General features: G+C 49.8%; 1 protein-coding gene across 2 annotated transcripts in view; it reads right to left on the bottom strand.

The window, feature by feature from the left end:
- The window catches only part of CSDE1 (cold shock domain containing E1), a 34737-nt gene extending 23111 nt beyond the window's left edge, over positions 1-11626 (bottom strand). For both annotated transcript variants that reach the window (XM_029068564.1, XM_029068565.1), the window contains exons 1-2: positions 11524-11626; positions 375-789 (exon numbers count right to left, since the gene is read on the bottom strand). The gene's annotated coding sequence lies outside the window, so the exon portion shown is untranslated. The remainder of the gene's footprint in view (positions 1-374; positions 790-11523) is intronic.
- Between the last annotated feature and the right edge of the window lie 2795 nt (positions 11627-14421).

The raw sequence follows: 14421 nt of genomic DNA, 5'->3' as shown, positions 1-14421 counted from the left end.
CAAAAACTGGAAAGAGGACAGCACTCACACCAAGTAAATCACCTTATGAAGTATCATTAAAAAAAAAAAAGAAGCACAGGTGAATTCAGAAATGGTCCATTGAGTACTACCTCATCCCTACATACAGCAGCAACCACCATTCTGAAGACAATATATCTAGAGGAAAATACTAGATTCCTTTCAAGTATATTTTAAAGGGATTATATCGATAGTGAAAAACATTTTGACACATTTAAATTATCCATGTTACCCCTGTGTTGGTTGTTATATAATAAGGAATGAGTGATGACGAGCTTGTGCACGGGAGAGGATATTTAAAAACTGAGTGATTAGAATGGATGCTAAAAAAAGTGAATTATAGCATATGTACCTACCTCGCAGTGATAATCAAATATTGCACTTTCAGTAGTATCTGCTGAGTCTTCTTTTTCAGCACACGTTTCAGAGGGTGAAAATTGCTAGTATTAAAAAAAAAAAAGAAAAGAAAAGAAAGAGAGCGAGAGAAAATGATCTATCAAGCTAATAAAGAATACAATTGCTGCACCAGCCAATCTTACAGTGCAGCACTGAAGAAAACAAAGACTACTAGCAGCGTTGGGAAGTGCTCTTTTGAAGCTGTTGAGTAGGCACAAACTTCTTGTTTCAGATCAAGTGTTGTGTCTTCAGCTTAAGTTTACTCTTCTTTGGTCTTGTTGTTGTTGTTGTTGTTACAATGTGGTGTTTTCTTTGCCTGATCTGAACTTGAAGCAGCAGTTTCAGGTGGTAAATTCTGTTCTGTTACACTTCATACTAGAGGGGAAAAAAAAAGAACAAAAGATTCAAAATGACATTTAGGTTGGGGCGGGGTGAAGGGGGTGGGAATGGGGCGCCCTGAGCTTTCAGCAAACACTCCATAATTTTGGGTCAGCTCGACAGTCTATCAAGGAACCAACACTAATATTATTCCAAGAGGCTTGGAGATGATCTAGCAAGAACCTTCACAAACCGAGCCCTACCTGACTGGTTGGTGGACCGATGACTCAAGTTGGGGCGCTTAAGATTCCTCCCAGGCCACACCCCTTCGGCCAGTTCCGTGCCTTGCAAATTTGCAGTGGCATCCTTGGGCAAGCCTGGGTGTACACCCACTACCTGGGATACAACTGCCTGGAAACGGGGAATGGGTTTGTGAGTCCATGTAGTTATGACTGTGCTTGTTTGAGGTCTGCCAGTCCTCTTCTCTACACAAGTTTGGCTGAGTCCAACAGCACAAGCAGAGGGGGAATAAAAATGAATAGCAGATTTGGGAAGCCTTCCCCGATTCATTGACACCATTCTCTAACACTCTCCTTAACACACACACCGCTCATTTCTATCCTTGACATTTACATACCCCACCTGCCACTGTCCTTTTTCCTGCTTTCCACTATTTATGGATGGTTTCGGCTCACGTAGGGTGGCTCTCTCATACCACCGATCTTCCCAAACCCTGTGGTCAGTGTTCATATCTGTGGGGAAACTGCCAAGCAAATAAGCCTTCGTTTCTATAAGAGGCAGATGCAAAGAGATTTCTTTCGGGGGGGGGGGGGGGGGTGGTGGTCCAGAAATAAATGATTAGCCTCACATAAACCAGACCATATCAGCTCAGTATCTGACATAGGAGTCCCTGGTTTATAGAAGCAGTCTCCATTTGATTTGTAAATTTAAGATTCCCAGGTAGCATCCAGTCAGGTATAGGGCAAGTTTTTCATTCAGGATACCAGGTGGAGGGGGGTCCTGGGAGGGTAGAAAGCAAGAGGTATGTGCCAGGCTAGCAGAAGCTGAGGACAGTCTGGCGGCTGACGTGGAGGTGAAGGCGCTGGGTGGGTGCTAAACTGAACGGAGGCCTGGGACAGGGGCGAGAGAATAAACAGCCCAGGAATTGCTCTAGATGCTGTAACTGTACATCTGCCGACCTGCCCCTACATGGCAATGCTAATTTCCCAACCTGAAACTTAGGTAGAGCATTCAGTTTGCCTAAGTCGTGGAGATGCCAGTCCCAACCCGGAGAGTCCGAAGAGGGTCAGTGCTATCAGTTGGATGGTGGCCCTGCCCACCTGCTGGCTGGGACAGTGGCACGGGCCAAGACAGGAGGAAGCGGGTCAGGGTGGGGGTGCAAACAGAGAGGAAGGGGAGGCTGAGGTGGCCGCAAGGTGCCCCGGACATCCTAGGAAGCAGCTACTACAAAGACGGCTTAAGTGAGTTTCACAGGGCAGCTCGGCCTGAACCCAACCTATACCTCTGCAAAATGGAACTTTTCTTAACCACCGTCCTGATTCCCCACACTCTGCTCCAGCAACAGAAATACCCACTTTATGACTGGGTATCCTTGTCCCTACAGCTGCTCACCTCTGGGCAGTGAATGTCGTCACTTCTTTGCTTTACCCAACCACTTACCAAATGCACCACACCTTGGGGTCACTCAAAACATCCTACCTCACCTGCTCCTGGACTCCCTGCGGGATGCCGTCGATACTCCTAAAGCACTATCTGCTCCTTTCCCAGCTCCCGGATCGGACGTCCCATGACTCAACCCTCCGAGTTAATTGCTGCCAGGGAGTCATCTGGGAGCCAATCAGGGCTCCTGGAAGCAAATTAGATGGAGAGTCTTCTACTCTATACAGATTTAAATACAAATATCTCAGTGAGAAGCAAAACAAGTCAATTATGCTTCAGAGCATGTTTTCTAACTAGGGCGCTTCGAAGGATTCCAACTGAGTCCCAGAATTTCATCAGACACGCTGAAGGGAAACAGAAACTAGTGAAACCCAGAACTGGTGTGTGCCCGACGATTCTCCCCTCCCCACAGAAATTTGGAACCCCTTATTGGGTGAAAAATTCTCTAAAAGAATCAGCCCAATTTAAAAGCCCTGAAGTCCAATCTACCCTCTTCTATACCTTTTGCAACACCTTTAGTAAGTACTTTTTAAAGGCAGTCAGACACTTAAAATGATCATGATGTAATTAATTCTGCAAGTGCACATGGTGGCTGGAAGAAGTGGAAGAGTTTAACTTTTGGGGAAATGAAATTTTATGACAAGTATCCTGTCTTACTTCCCCAAATCTTGGCTCTCTGAGGCTGCTCAACCACTAAACTTGGGCCAGTTAGTGATTAATGCTGAATAGTGTGGAGCATTTAGTGAAATGTCAAAAAGCCACGGCTCATGATCTGAACTCCATTCACAAGGAAAAATAAAAATTCCTAGCACCAATATTTGAATTTAGGGGATGGCTTCAGTTATTTTATCCTGCCAATTGACACTTCACTCCTCTGAAAGGTACAGCCTATGCAGTGGTCCTACAAGGCAGGGCTGTGCAGATTCTCACTGGGGTGGGCGCCGCTGTTTCTTCCCGAGACCGTATCCAGCCAGGCCCCTGCCAGCCAAAGAACGCTCCTTGACTCTGCCCTTGCATTCTAACCAAAATGCAGTGTGTTTTCCTTGCTAGAAGATCAAGCTTTCGGGATTAGAATTAAGAACAAGGAAAATCTGTTTCTAGCTCAAATATGTTTTCACAGTGGTTAAATTACCACCTATATCCAATCCGCTTCAGAAAGTTAAATACCTTCATTCAGATGGTCTTTCCCAGTTATTTAAAATGCTTTCCATTCACACCCACTTTACGTTCAATATACTGTAATCACAGGATAGTTGGGTGTCCTCCACTTTTGGAGGACAGGATCATGTCCTAAAAGACCCGAATAATTCTCAAGTATCTCTAGACTGAAATCTCATTGTGGGTAGGGAATGTGTATCAACTGGGTTATACTGTACTCACTCAAGTATTTATTAAAGTGTTCTGCACACACTTATCAATTACCACCGAATGATTGTCTTGGACAGTGCCCTGTAGAGTCTGCACTCAAATTCTGTTGACTTACAAGTCAGCCTTCCTAGAATGCATGTTTCGGGAGAGAAAACTGTTGAGGAAAGTAGGAGACCTTCCCACAATATGCACGCCTGATATCAGTCTATGAATGAGTGCCACAATGTACTTGTAATGTATAGTGAAAGGGAGGGATCTTTAGGAGCACAACCTCTAAACATTACAAAACTGACTTGAAAGAAAAATTGGGCTATACAAGTTCCTCTCTCCAAGACTAATTTTGAATTTGGTGGTTACAAGGAGTTAAAAACTCCAAATGACCTGATCTGGAGAAGCAGCGTGGTTCAGTGGAAAGAGCCTGGGCTTTGGAGTCAGAGGGCATGGGTTCGAATCCCACCTCCACCACTTGTTAGCTGTGTGACTGTGGGCAAGTCACTTCACTTCTCTGGGCCTCAGTTCCCTCATCTGTAAAATGGGGATGAAGACTGTGAGCCCCACATGGGACAACCTGATTCCCTTGTGTCTGCCCCAGCACTTAGAACAGTGCTCTGCACAGAGTAAGCACTTAACAAATACCAACATTATTATTAAGTCCACATGAGGTATTATTTGGGCACTGTTCTCTTTTGCTAGTGAACAGTCTAACCTGGTCCTCTTGTGGAAGCAAAGCACAAATCTTGGGACAATGAGGAAGTTTGGTTTTCATTTACTTCAGCTCTTAAACACTGAAGACTCTTGCTAACGTCATTTTCTTTCTTCAAGATATCGGCAACAACGATAGTGTTAGTCCTTAAGTGCTTACCACATGCCGAGCACTATACTAAAATGCCGGGGTCCAGGAAAATCAGAATGGACACAGTTCCTGGTCCTCCTGGGGATAGGTAGGAGGGAGAACAGGTACTACTGATTCCCCATTTTACAGCTGAGAAAACAGAGGCACAGTTGCCCACGGTCGGATAGCGGGCGAGTGACAGAGCCAGGGACTAGAACCTAGGTCGCGTGGATGAAGTAGGCTGTCCTCTCTATTCCCTGGGCCATGAAGCTTTCAGTGAGTTTTCCAGGAAGGGGGAAGCATGGCCACATCCATCATTTGTATTTACGGTGCACCTACCGTGGGCAGAGCGCTGCATTAAGAGACCCTGAAGTAATTATAGAGAAGGAGCGTGGCCTAGTGGCCTGGGAGTCCGAGGACCGGGATTAGAACCCAGTGACGCCGCCACTTATCTACTGTGTGACTTTGGGCAAGTCGCTTTACTTCTCGGTGCCTCGCTTACCTCGTCTGTAAAATGGGGATTAAGACTGTGAGCCCTACGTAGGACAGGGACCGTGTCTAGCCCCAACGGCTTGCACCTAACCTAGAGCCTAATCTGGTGCGTGGTACATAGTCAGAGCATAACAAAACCCACCATTTTAGGTATGCGTAAGGTTGGATGCTATGCATGGAAGCGGTACGGGTGGCCGCGGTGGTTATGCGGATGCTCAAGTGGTATGTAACTGTGGTATTCATTATGCGCCTACCATGAACTAAGGACTGTACTAAGCACTGGGGGTAGATATAAGAACATCAGGGCCCACAAGGGACTCACAATGTAAATAGGAAGGAGACTAGGCATTGAATCCCTATTCTTCAGTTGAGGGAACTGAGGCACAGAGAAGGTGTCTTGCCCAAGGTCACGTGGCAGCTAGATGGACGAACCGGTATTAGAACCCAGGTGCCCCGACTCCGTGGTCCATGCTCTTTCAACCAGGCCATGCTATTTCCCAAGTACATCTGGAATGGCATTCTGAACATGGGGAGAGCCGTGGTCTGGAAGATCTGGGGGGGGGGAGGGGAAGAGGGAGTGCAATGGAGGGACAGCGCTTCAAAGACAAGAATGAGGGACACTGACAAAGTTAACTTGAGAGGTACGAGGGAGAAATGAGGTGAGGTGGATTAAGATACTGTATTGAGAGAGACTTGTATCTTGAAGATTTTTATTTTTACAAGGTAAAGAAACATACCCAGTTCAGCTGGGTGTTTTCATTTCATGTTTTGGTTAGAAGGAAGGAAGGTGGACCTGTTTGAATAGAGGGTGTCACGGTGACAGAAGAAATTGCTTGGGTCCATGGTACAGGACACCATAAGCAGTACAGCATAAGATATCCTTGAAACAGGGTTTTATGAGAATGCACCCCCCCCCCCCCCAGCCCACAACATCTTTGGAGAACTAGATGTATATGAAAGAACCAAGAACCGTTAGGCCACTTCAAAACGTGCAATGCAACCTGACCGTCTGGCAAAAAAAAAAAAAAAAAATTCTAAGCAATTGTACGATATTCACTTGAGGAAAAAAAGGTAGTCACTGATTCCTTAGCTGCTTTAACTGGATGAAAACATCGCAGTACAGAGATTTCCAATTCAATAAAGCCCATGGTGGGCCACGACAATGGAGGTCCCGGGGAGACAGAGGACGACCTTGATCGAAAGCACGGGGTGAGAACAAAGCTTGAAACACCATTTCTAGTCCAATACCAAAAAGACATGGCAGTCAGTCTCACACAGTGTGACTCAGGGTGGAATTCTTGGTTTATGGGCAATTCACAATTAAGAGCCTAAAGTCGGGGTTGTCCTTGACTACCTCGCATTGAGGAGCAGCTATTCCCTCTCCCCTTACATACTTTGATTTCCATGCCAGAATGGAGCATATCCGCAATACGTGCGTGTTCAGTACATAGACAATTTAGGCCCCGCACACTTTGGAATTTACAGTACATCTCCATACTGGGGGACTCAAACTACACCTCTTTAGCCCAGACCAATCTCCCCACTCTCAAATCCAGCATTCCCCTCTGCCAAGAGGCCATCTCCCTTGGAGAGATTGCCGCCACTTCAAAACACACTCAAACCCAAACTTCTCACCTTGTTTCCTAAAAGCCTTCCCATCCCCACTTCTGATACAATCTCCGCCCCGCAGCTGAAACCCACCACAATCGTGGTATGTTAAACACTTACTCTGCGCCAAGCTCTCTGAGCACCGCTGTAGTTACAACATAGGTTGGACAGATGTACCTGCCCCTCATGAGACTCACAATAGGAGGGAGAACAGGCCCTGAATCCCAATTTTATAGATGAGGAAAAAGAGGCAGAAGGAAACGAAGTGATTGGCCCAAGGTCACGGCAGGCAAACGGCACAGTCGGGACCGGCACGCAGGTCCTATGACTCCCAATCCCGTGCTTTTTCCACTCGGACACCTCGGGATCATCCTCCAATCCTCACTGCCAATCTGCCCTTGCACCCAATTCACTGCTAATTCATGACAATTTTCCTCAAAAAAGATTTTCTGGATCCGTCCCTTCCTCTCCACCCATACAGTCATGGCCGAGGTCCAAGTACTCGCCACGTCTTGACTGATTTACTGGATTAGCCTTCTCGTTCTCCTCGGTCTGCCCGTCACCAGCCTCTCCCACTCTCAGGATACGCTCCAGACGGCTGCCCGGATCACCTTCCTGAAACGTCACTCGGCATATGTCCCTCCTCTCTTCAAAACCCTCTGGTGGGTGCTCATCTCCCTCCTCAACAACTAAGCCTCCTTGCCATCGGCTTCTAGGCTCTCAATAATAATAATTATGGCATTTGTTGAACACTTATTTCAAGCACTGTTCTAAGCACACCCGGGCAGATACAAGTTAATCAGGTTGGACAGTTTCTAAACCACATGGGGCTCACAGCTAAGCAGGAGGGTGAGCAGGTATATAATCCCCACTTTACAGATGAGGAAACTGAGGCAGAGAGCATTTAACTGACTTGTCCAAGGTCAGCCAGCAGGCATTTGGTGGAGTGGGAATAGAACCCTGGTCCTCTGACTCCCAAGCCCATGCTGGTTCTCATCTACTTCTCCACTCTTTGCTCCTCTCAAGCCCCACCTTTTGATTGCCTCCTGCTCTCTCTTGCCTGGCTCTAATCTCTTGTTCATGTTGTCTCCAGGACCCAAACTCCCTTCTCCAGCAAAGTCTGCCAAGCCCCGGCCCGCCGCCCCCCCAAAACCCACTTCAAAGCCCTCCTAAAATCTAACCTCCTCCAAAAAACCTTCCCCAATTATCAGTTTTCTTTTTTTAAAAAAACATACGGTATTTCTTATGCTACTATGTTTCAAGCACTATTCTAAGCACTAGAGTAGATACAAGTGAATCAGGTTGGACACATGGGGCTCCCAGTCTGAGTAGGAGGGAGAACAAGTTTTGAACCTCCATTTTACAATGGAGGAAAGAAACTGAGGCACGGTGAAGTGACTTGCCCAATGTCACTCAGCAGGCAGTTGGCAGCTGCATAGAAGCAGCACGACCTAGGGGCAAGAGCATGGGCTTGGAAATCAGAGGACATGAGTTCTAATCCAGGCTCTGGCACTTGTCTGCCGTGTGACCTTGACTAAGTCACTTCACTTCTCTGTGCCTCAATTACCTCATCTGTAAAATGGGGATTAAGACTGAGAGGCCCATGTGGGACGGGGACTGCATCCAACCTGATTACCTTGTAATTACCCCAGTGCTTGGCACATAGTAAGCACTTAAATACCGTAATTACCTGAGAGTTGACAGCCACCTAAAATGGTTGAGAGCGGGTGCAGGTCCCCCATTTCAGTTTGATTTTTTTTCTCTTCCTTTTGGCACCCAGTCAGGAACTCAATAGCCAATGAGGGGGCAGGGAAGCCCCTCCCCATCACATGTGCGTGTGTTTCAGCACTGAGTTAATGGGCCACTTTAGGGTGAGAAAGAGGGGAAGCCGGGCCATGACCCTGCCGCTCCAGGTCTCGCTCTTTCAGCAGGGGGCGGGGGGATACCTGAGGCTCCCCGGTTCTTGCCGGGCTGTAGGGTCAACCACAGCAGCTCTCACTGCTGCCAGCCTTAAATGCCCTGCAGCCTTCACCACCAACCTCCTCCTCTCTATGCCACTTGCAGTTTTATCAGGATGGCCAGCCCTTTATTGCCTTCTTGTGGTTTTTATTTTCCCCATCAGTATTCAATCGTATTTATTAATAGTAACGATGGCATTTGTTAAGCACTTACCATGTGCAAAGCACTGTTCTAATTCTAAGCACTGGAGAGGACAAGGTGATCAGGTTGTCCCACGTGGGGCTCGCAATCTTCATCCCCATTTTACAGATGAGGTAACAGGCACAGAGAAGTTAAGGGACCTGCCCAAAGTCACACAGCTGAAAAGCAGCTGTGCAGAGCACTGTACTGTTTGGGAAAGTACAACATGACAATAAACGGTGACACCCCCTGACCACGTGTACATTAGACACTTTCTTTCCTGTCTTACACATTAGAGTGTAAGCGCCTTCTGGACGGGGAATTAGCCTTGTGTTTCTCTTGAAATCTCCCAATTTAGTGCATTCCACTCTGTGGGCATTCAGACACCATTACTAGTACTGTGGGAATTAAGAGAAACTACAATAGACAATCAATGGCCCAAACACATGGTTCTAAGTCTAATTTAAAACTGCAAAAATTTGCGTTTTGCACTCAGGTCCGCACCCAATTTTCTCTGCATTAACTGGTTAGTGGTTTGGGACCTTTTTCTAAAACACCTTGAGGATGGTGTTCATTCCTTGCATGGTGCTATGAGTAGGAGTAGATAACTGATAATCAGGTTGGACCCAACTGGCTACCAGTCTAAGGGGGAGGAGGAACAGGGATTTAATCCCCATTTTGCTGATGAGGAAACTGAAGTTAAGCGATTTGCCTGAGGTTATATGGCAGGCAAATGGCAGAGCTGGGACTCCAACTCAGGTCTCCCGACTCTCAGTCCTGGTGGTTTTCAACTAGGCCATGCTAGAGAAACACTGCATGGACACTCAGGAAATCGTTAGCGTGGAAGACAATGGATTAATAAAAGTGGACCATCCCACCTCAGATTTTCAACTAAAAATAAAAAATATGAATAAGCTCTTAGTGGGGGCAGACTTCAAATTAAATTTGGTTTGAGCACCGAATGTCTTCTCTCCCTCCCCAATCTGCTCTTTCTTGACTGTGGGAGGAAAAAGAGAAATCGGGAGCGTGAGACTCAGTGCCCATTTTGATACGTAGGCCTAACATTTTACCTCTCCACGAAAAAGTCTCCAAACCACCACCGTTTTTACACTGTCCAAATTTGGGCAGACTATCCAAGATGCCCGGACCCTCCCAAAAAGTGGGGACAAGGGCAGGAAGAGAGGATCGCCCTTTCTGCCCCTTGATTCTCGGTGAAGCCTGGGACAGCCATTCCGGTAGTTGACAATCCGGAACCCGGTAACGACCCGACTTTCGGGGCTTCGTTTTATTATTATTATTATTTTTTAAATCCAACTTTTCCAACTCAGCTGCTATTAACAGTCGTTCCGGAGGTAAAGGAGAACAGCTGCATCACGGCGGCCACGCAGTTGTCCACCTCACGTGTGGCCTGTTCAAGCCCTGGCGGGGAGGGGGGTGGGGGGTGGGGAGAGCCCCAGATTTGCCCTCCGATCTCTCCACCCCGAAGCCTCCGAGCGCTCGGGGGAGTGTTTTGCACACCGTGAGCGCTCAATCAATACGAGGGAACGAAGAGCGATGCCGGCGGAGGCTCGGCTTGCCAAAGGCCGCGCCGCTTTGAGCGGGGCCTTCTTTTAATAGCCTCCTCTCGGGGCTGCGACATGCCAGTCATGCCGCCTTGGTGGCACTCGGGCCTCTCCGAGCAGAGACCACCGGGCGTCACATGCGGAGAGACAGCTGCACCCCCTTTCCTCCCCCGCTTTTCGCTTTAGCCCTGCCTTAGTAAGTCACCCCAAAGAGAGAAGCCGGGTTAGGGTGGGGGGGGGGGAGGGGGACGGGCCGGTTATTTGTCCCGGGGGGCGAGGGGAAGCGGGGAGGCCCTTCCACCGACAAGGGCGGGGCCGGTGGGGACGGAGGACGGGCGGGGGGAATCGGAGACAAAGGGGGGTTCGGGGGAGAGGCCGGTCCTTGGGCGTGTGGGGGCCGAACCAACGGGGGGAGGTGGCCATGTGCCCCCGGGGAGGGAGAGACTGCCCGTCGGGCCGGGGAGGGGGAGGGTCCGGGTCCTCCGGCCGGCCGGGGCGGGGGGGGGGGGGGGCAGCACCAGCCGCCACACAAAGGGAAGGCGCAGCCGCCGCACTGCGCTCTGGGACTGGTAGTCCGCCGCTCGCCGAGCCGGCCCGGCGGCGGGCCCCCGGCCCCCCGGCCCCGGCCCCCCGCACACAAAGGGCAGGGCAAGGCCGGGCCGGGCCGCGGCCCCCGCCGGGACTTGGAGTTCGGGCCCCCGGGCGGGCCGGCCCAGGGCGCCGGCCGGGACTACAACTCCCAGCAGCCCCCGCGCCCCGGCCCCGCACCCTCCGACTCCATCTTGGCTGAGCTCGGAGCCTCCATCTTCGCCCCCCCCCACCCCCTCCCTTCCCCCACCCCGCTCCCGTCGCCCCCTCCCCCGCCGCCGCGCCTCCCAACTCCGGCTCGGAGGGCGGCCCGGGCCGTTGGGCCCGGGACGAACGGCGGAGTCGCGCGGATTAGGGCCTGGGGGTAAAATGGGGGAGGGGCCCCGAGCCCCCCGAGCCCCGTCGCCCCCGCCCGCCGGCCCAACCACCTCCTCGCCGCCCTTCGGGGGGCGGCCGCGTCCCCGGGCCGGCGACCAGCGCGGGCCCGCCCTCCCCCCGCCGAGCCCCCGGGGCCGCACTCACCCCAACAGCTCAGCGCCCCCTCTCCAGCGCCGCCATAAGCAGCACGGCCCGGTACGTAGGAATAAATCTCGCTCCTCTCGCGAGACTTGACTCCGCGCGCGTGCACGGAGGGCGGAGACTTCGGCGGCGCGCGTGCGCACGGAAGGCGAGGAGGCCGCCCGCCCTCAGCGTTCGCCCTTAGCCAAGATGGCGCCCGCGTCCCCCTCCTCCCCCCCCCCCCCGCCCCCACGTGCTGCCAGCCGCCCCCGCCGATCCACCGCAGGGGCGGGCGGCGACAACCTCCTTGGGCCCGCGACGTCATCGCACACGTGATGACGTCGAAAGCAGGTTGAGGAGGAGGTGAAAGACGGCGGGATTCACCTCCACTTGAACCCACATATTCTGTGTTTGCTCAGTTGACCTCAGACCCTTAGCATTTCCGTTTAGGGATTATTAAAGTCAGGCTCAGAGCTGCTGGGGTTGGAGGGTGGAGCCGAGGGCCTGCCTCCCTTTCTTCTCATTCTCAAGACGCTTTGCCCGTTGCCTTGCGCTCATTCACGCCACAGGGGTAGGCCTCTTCCAACGGCCCTTAAACGAGGAACAACGTTAGGAGGAACTAACTGTCAGGACCAAACCCAAGAGTTCATCACCATAGGCCATTTCAGGAAGTGTGGCCTACTCGGCCTGGTGGTTCACTTCGGATAATAATAATAATAATAATGATGTTGGTATTTGTTAAGCGCTTACTATGTGCCGAGCACTGTTCTAAGCCCTGGGGTAGATACAGGGTCATCAGGTTGTCCCACGTGAGGCTCACAGTTAATCCCCATTTTACAGATGAGGGAACTGAGGCACAGAGAAGTGAAGTGACTTGCCCACAGTCACACAGCTGACAAGTGGCAGAGCCGGGATTCAAACTCATGACCTCTGACTCCCAAGCCCGTGCTCTTTCCACTGAGCCACGCGGCTTCTCTAAATTGTAGGTATAGAAACTGAGTGGCCATCTGGAACCGCCCCTGGCTCCACGGCGCTTTTATTCAACTCCTTAGACTCCGCCGTTTCATTCATTCCTTCATTCAATAGTATTTATTGAGCGCTTACTATGTGCAGAGCACTGGACTCGGCGCTTGGAATGGACGAATCGGCAACAGATAGAGACAGTCCCTGCCCATTGACGGGCTTACAGTCTAATCGGGGGAGACGGATGAAAACAATAGCAGTAAATAGAACCAAGGGGATGCCTCCTGAAAACAATAGCAATAAATAGAATCAAGGGGATGTACATCTCATTAACAATATAAATAGGGTCATAAAAATATATACAGTTGAGCGGATGAGCAGAGTGCTGAGGGGAAGGGAGAGGGGGAGGAGCAGGGGGGAAAGGGGGCTTAGCAGAGGGGAGGTGAAGGGGGGGTAGAGAGGCAGCAGAGGGAAAAGGGGTTTCCCCTAATATATTTTAACCTCTGTCCCCCGACTAGACTCTAGACTCCTCGATGGTGGTGGTGTTAAGCGCTTACTCAGTGTCAAGCACTGTTCTCAGTGCTGGGGTAGATACGGGCTTAATCAGGTTGGACACCCTGTCCCACGTGAGGCTCACAGTCTTCATCCCCATCTGTCAGATGAGGGAATTGAGGCACAGAGAAGTTGGTATTTGTTCAGCGCTTACTATGTGCAGCGCACCGTTCTAAGCGCTGGGGTAGATACAGGGTAATCAGGTGGTCCCACGTGAAGCTCACAGTTAATCCCCATTTTGCAGATGAGGTAACGGAGGCACAGAGAAGTGTAGTGACTTGCCCACAGTCACACAGCTGACAAGTGGCGGAGCTGGGATTCGAACCCATGACCTCAGACTCCCAAACCCAGGCTCTTTCCACTGAGCCACGCTGCTTCTCAGTGAAGCGAAGTGACTTGCCCAAGGTGGCAGACCTGGCAGTTAAACCCAGATCCTTTTGACTCCCAGTCCTCTGCTCTTTCCTCAAGGCCACACTGCGTGAGGGCAGGAATCGCATCTTCCGACTCTATTGCGTTGTGCTCTCTCCCAAGTGCTTAGTCCAGTGTCCTTCACGCAGTAAGCCCTCAATAAATACCAATGATTGATCGACTGATTGAATCTAGAGACGTTACCAGTAGCCCTAGGCGGTATTTTTCAGCCCGAGACTTTTATCCCTACCCATACCAACCCTCAGTAAATTACCCGAGCTATGGCATTCCAATCTGACTTACTAACCCGACCGAGTTAAGTCACACATCTATTCTTTTCTAAAGTGAAATCTTTGGTGCCCGTTCAAAATAGATAAGATGACTTGAAAATTAAGACGGGGTTGGGATGCCCTGTGAATAGTGTAGTTTCATGTTTCTACTCTGCTACTTGTTTGAAAGATCATCTCTTACCACCCGTAATTATTACTGCCAAGTACATAACTGATAGGGAAGATTCTAGGTGGAAAAGAAAACTGGGGCTAAGCAAGAAATGGTAAACCAGACTCTAAAAATGCATCCAAATTACAGAGTATCCATAATTTCTGATATTAAAAAGATCAAATGGAAAATTGAAAAAAAACAACCACCATAGAGTGTATAATTCTATGATTGACACACCAGGTCATCAGGGACTGGAAGAAAAATAAAGGCTATGGAAATCTGTTTAGCACACAAATGAAAAGTTTATGGCTGTTTACCATCCATAAATACTCTGCTGCTTCCTTGTTTGCAGTCTGATTTCACTTTAAAAATTGGAAAGGGCTTCAGAAAGACAACAGTTTGCTGAAGGCAGGTAGTTTTCCCAACATTTTAAAGAAAATAACATTTGCAAACAATTTTAGAAGCATTTAGAGAAGTGTTTTGCCATCCAATTTGGAATGCAAATGCAATTTCAAATCAGTTTTGTTCCTTTTGCAGAGTCCTTAAATGGAGAACTTC

This window comes from Ornithorhynchus anatinus, chromosome 7, assembly GCF_004115215.2.
Source record: "Ornithorhynchus anatinus isolate Pmale09 chromosome 7, mOrnAna1.pri.v4, whole genome shotgun sequence".
Classification (NCBI taxonomy): Eukaryota; Metazoa; Chordata; class Mammalia; order Monotremata; family Ornithorhynchidae; genus Ornithorhynchus; species Ornithorhynchus anatinus.
Note: the sequence above shows the minus strand (reverse complement) of the source record. Positions and strands in the feature narration are given on the sequence as shown.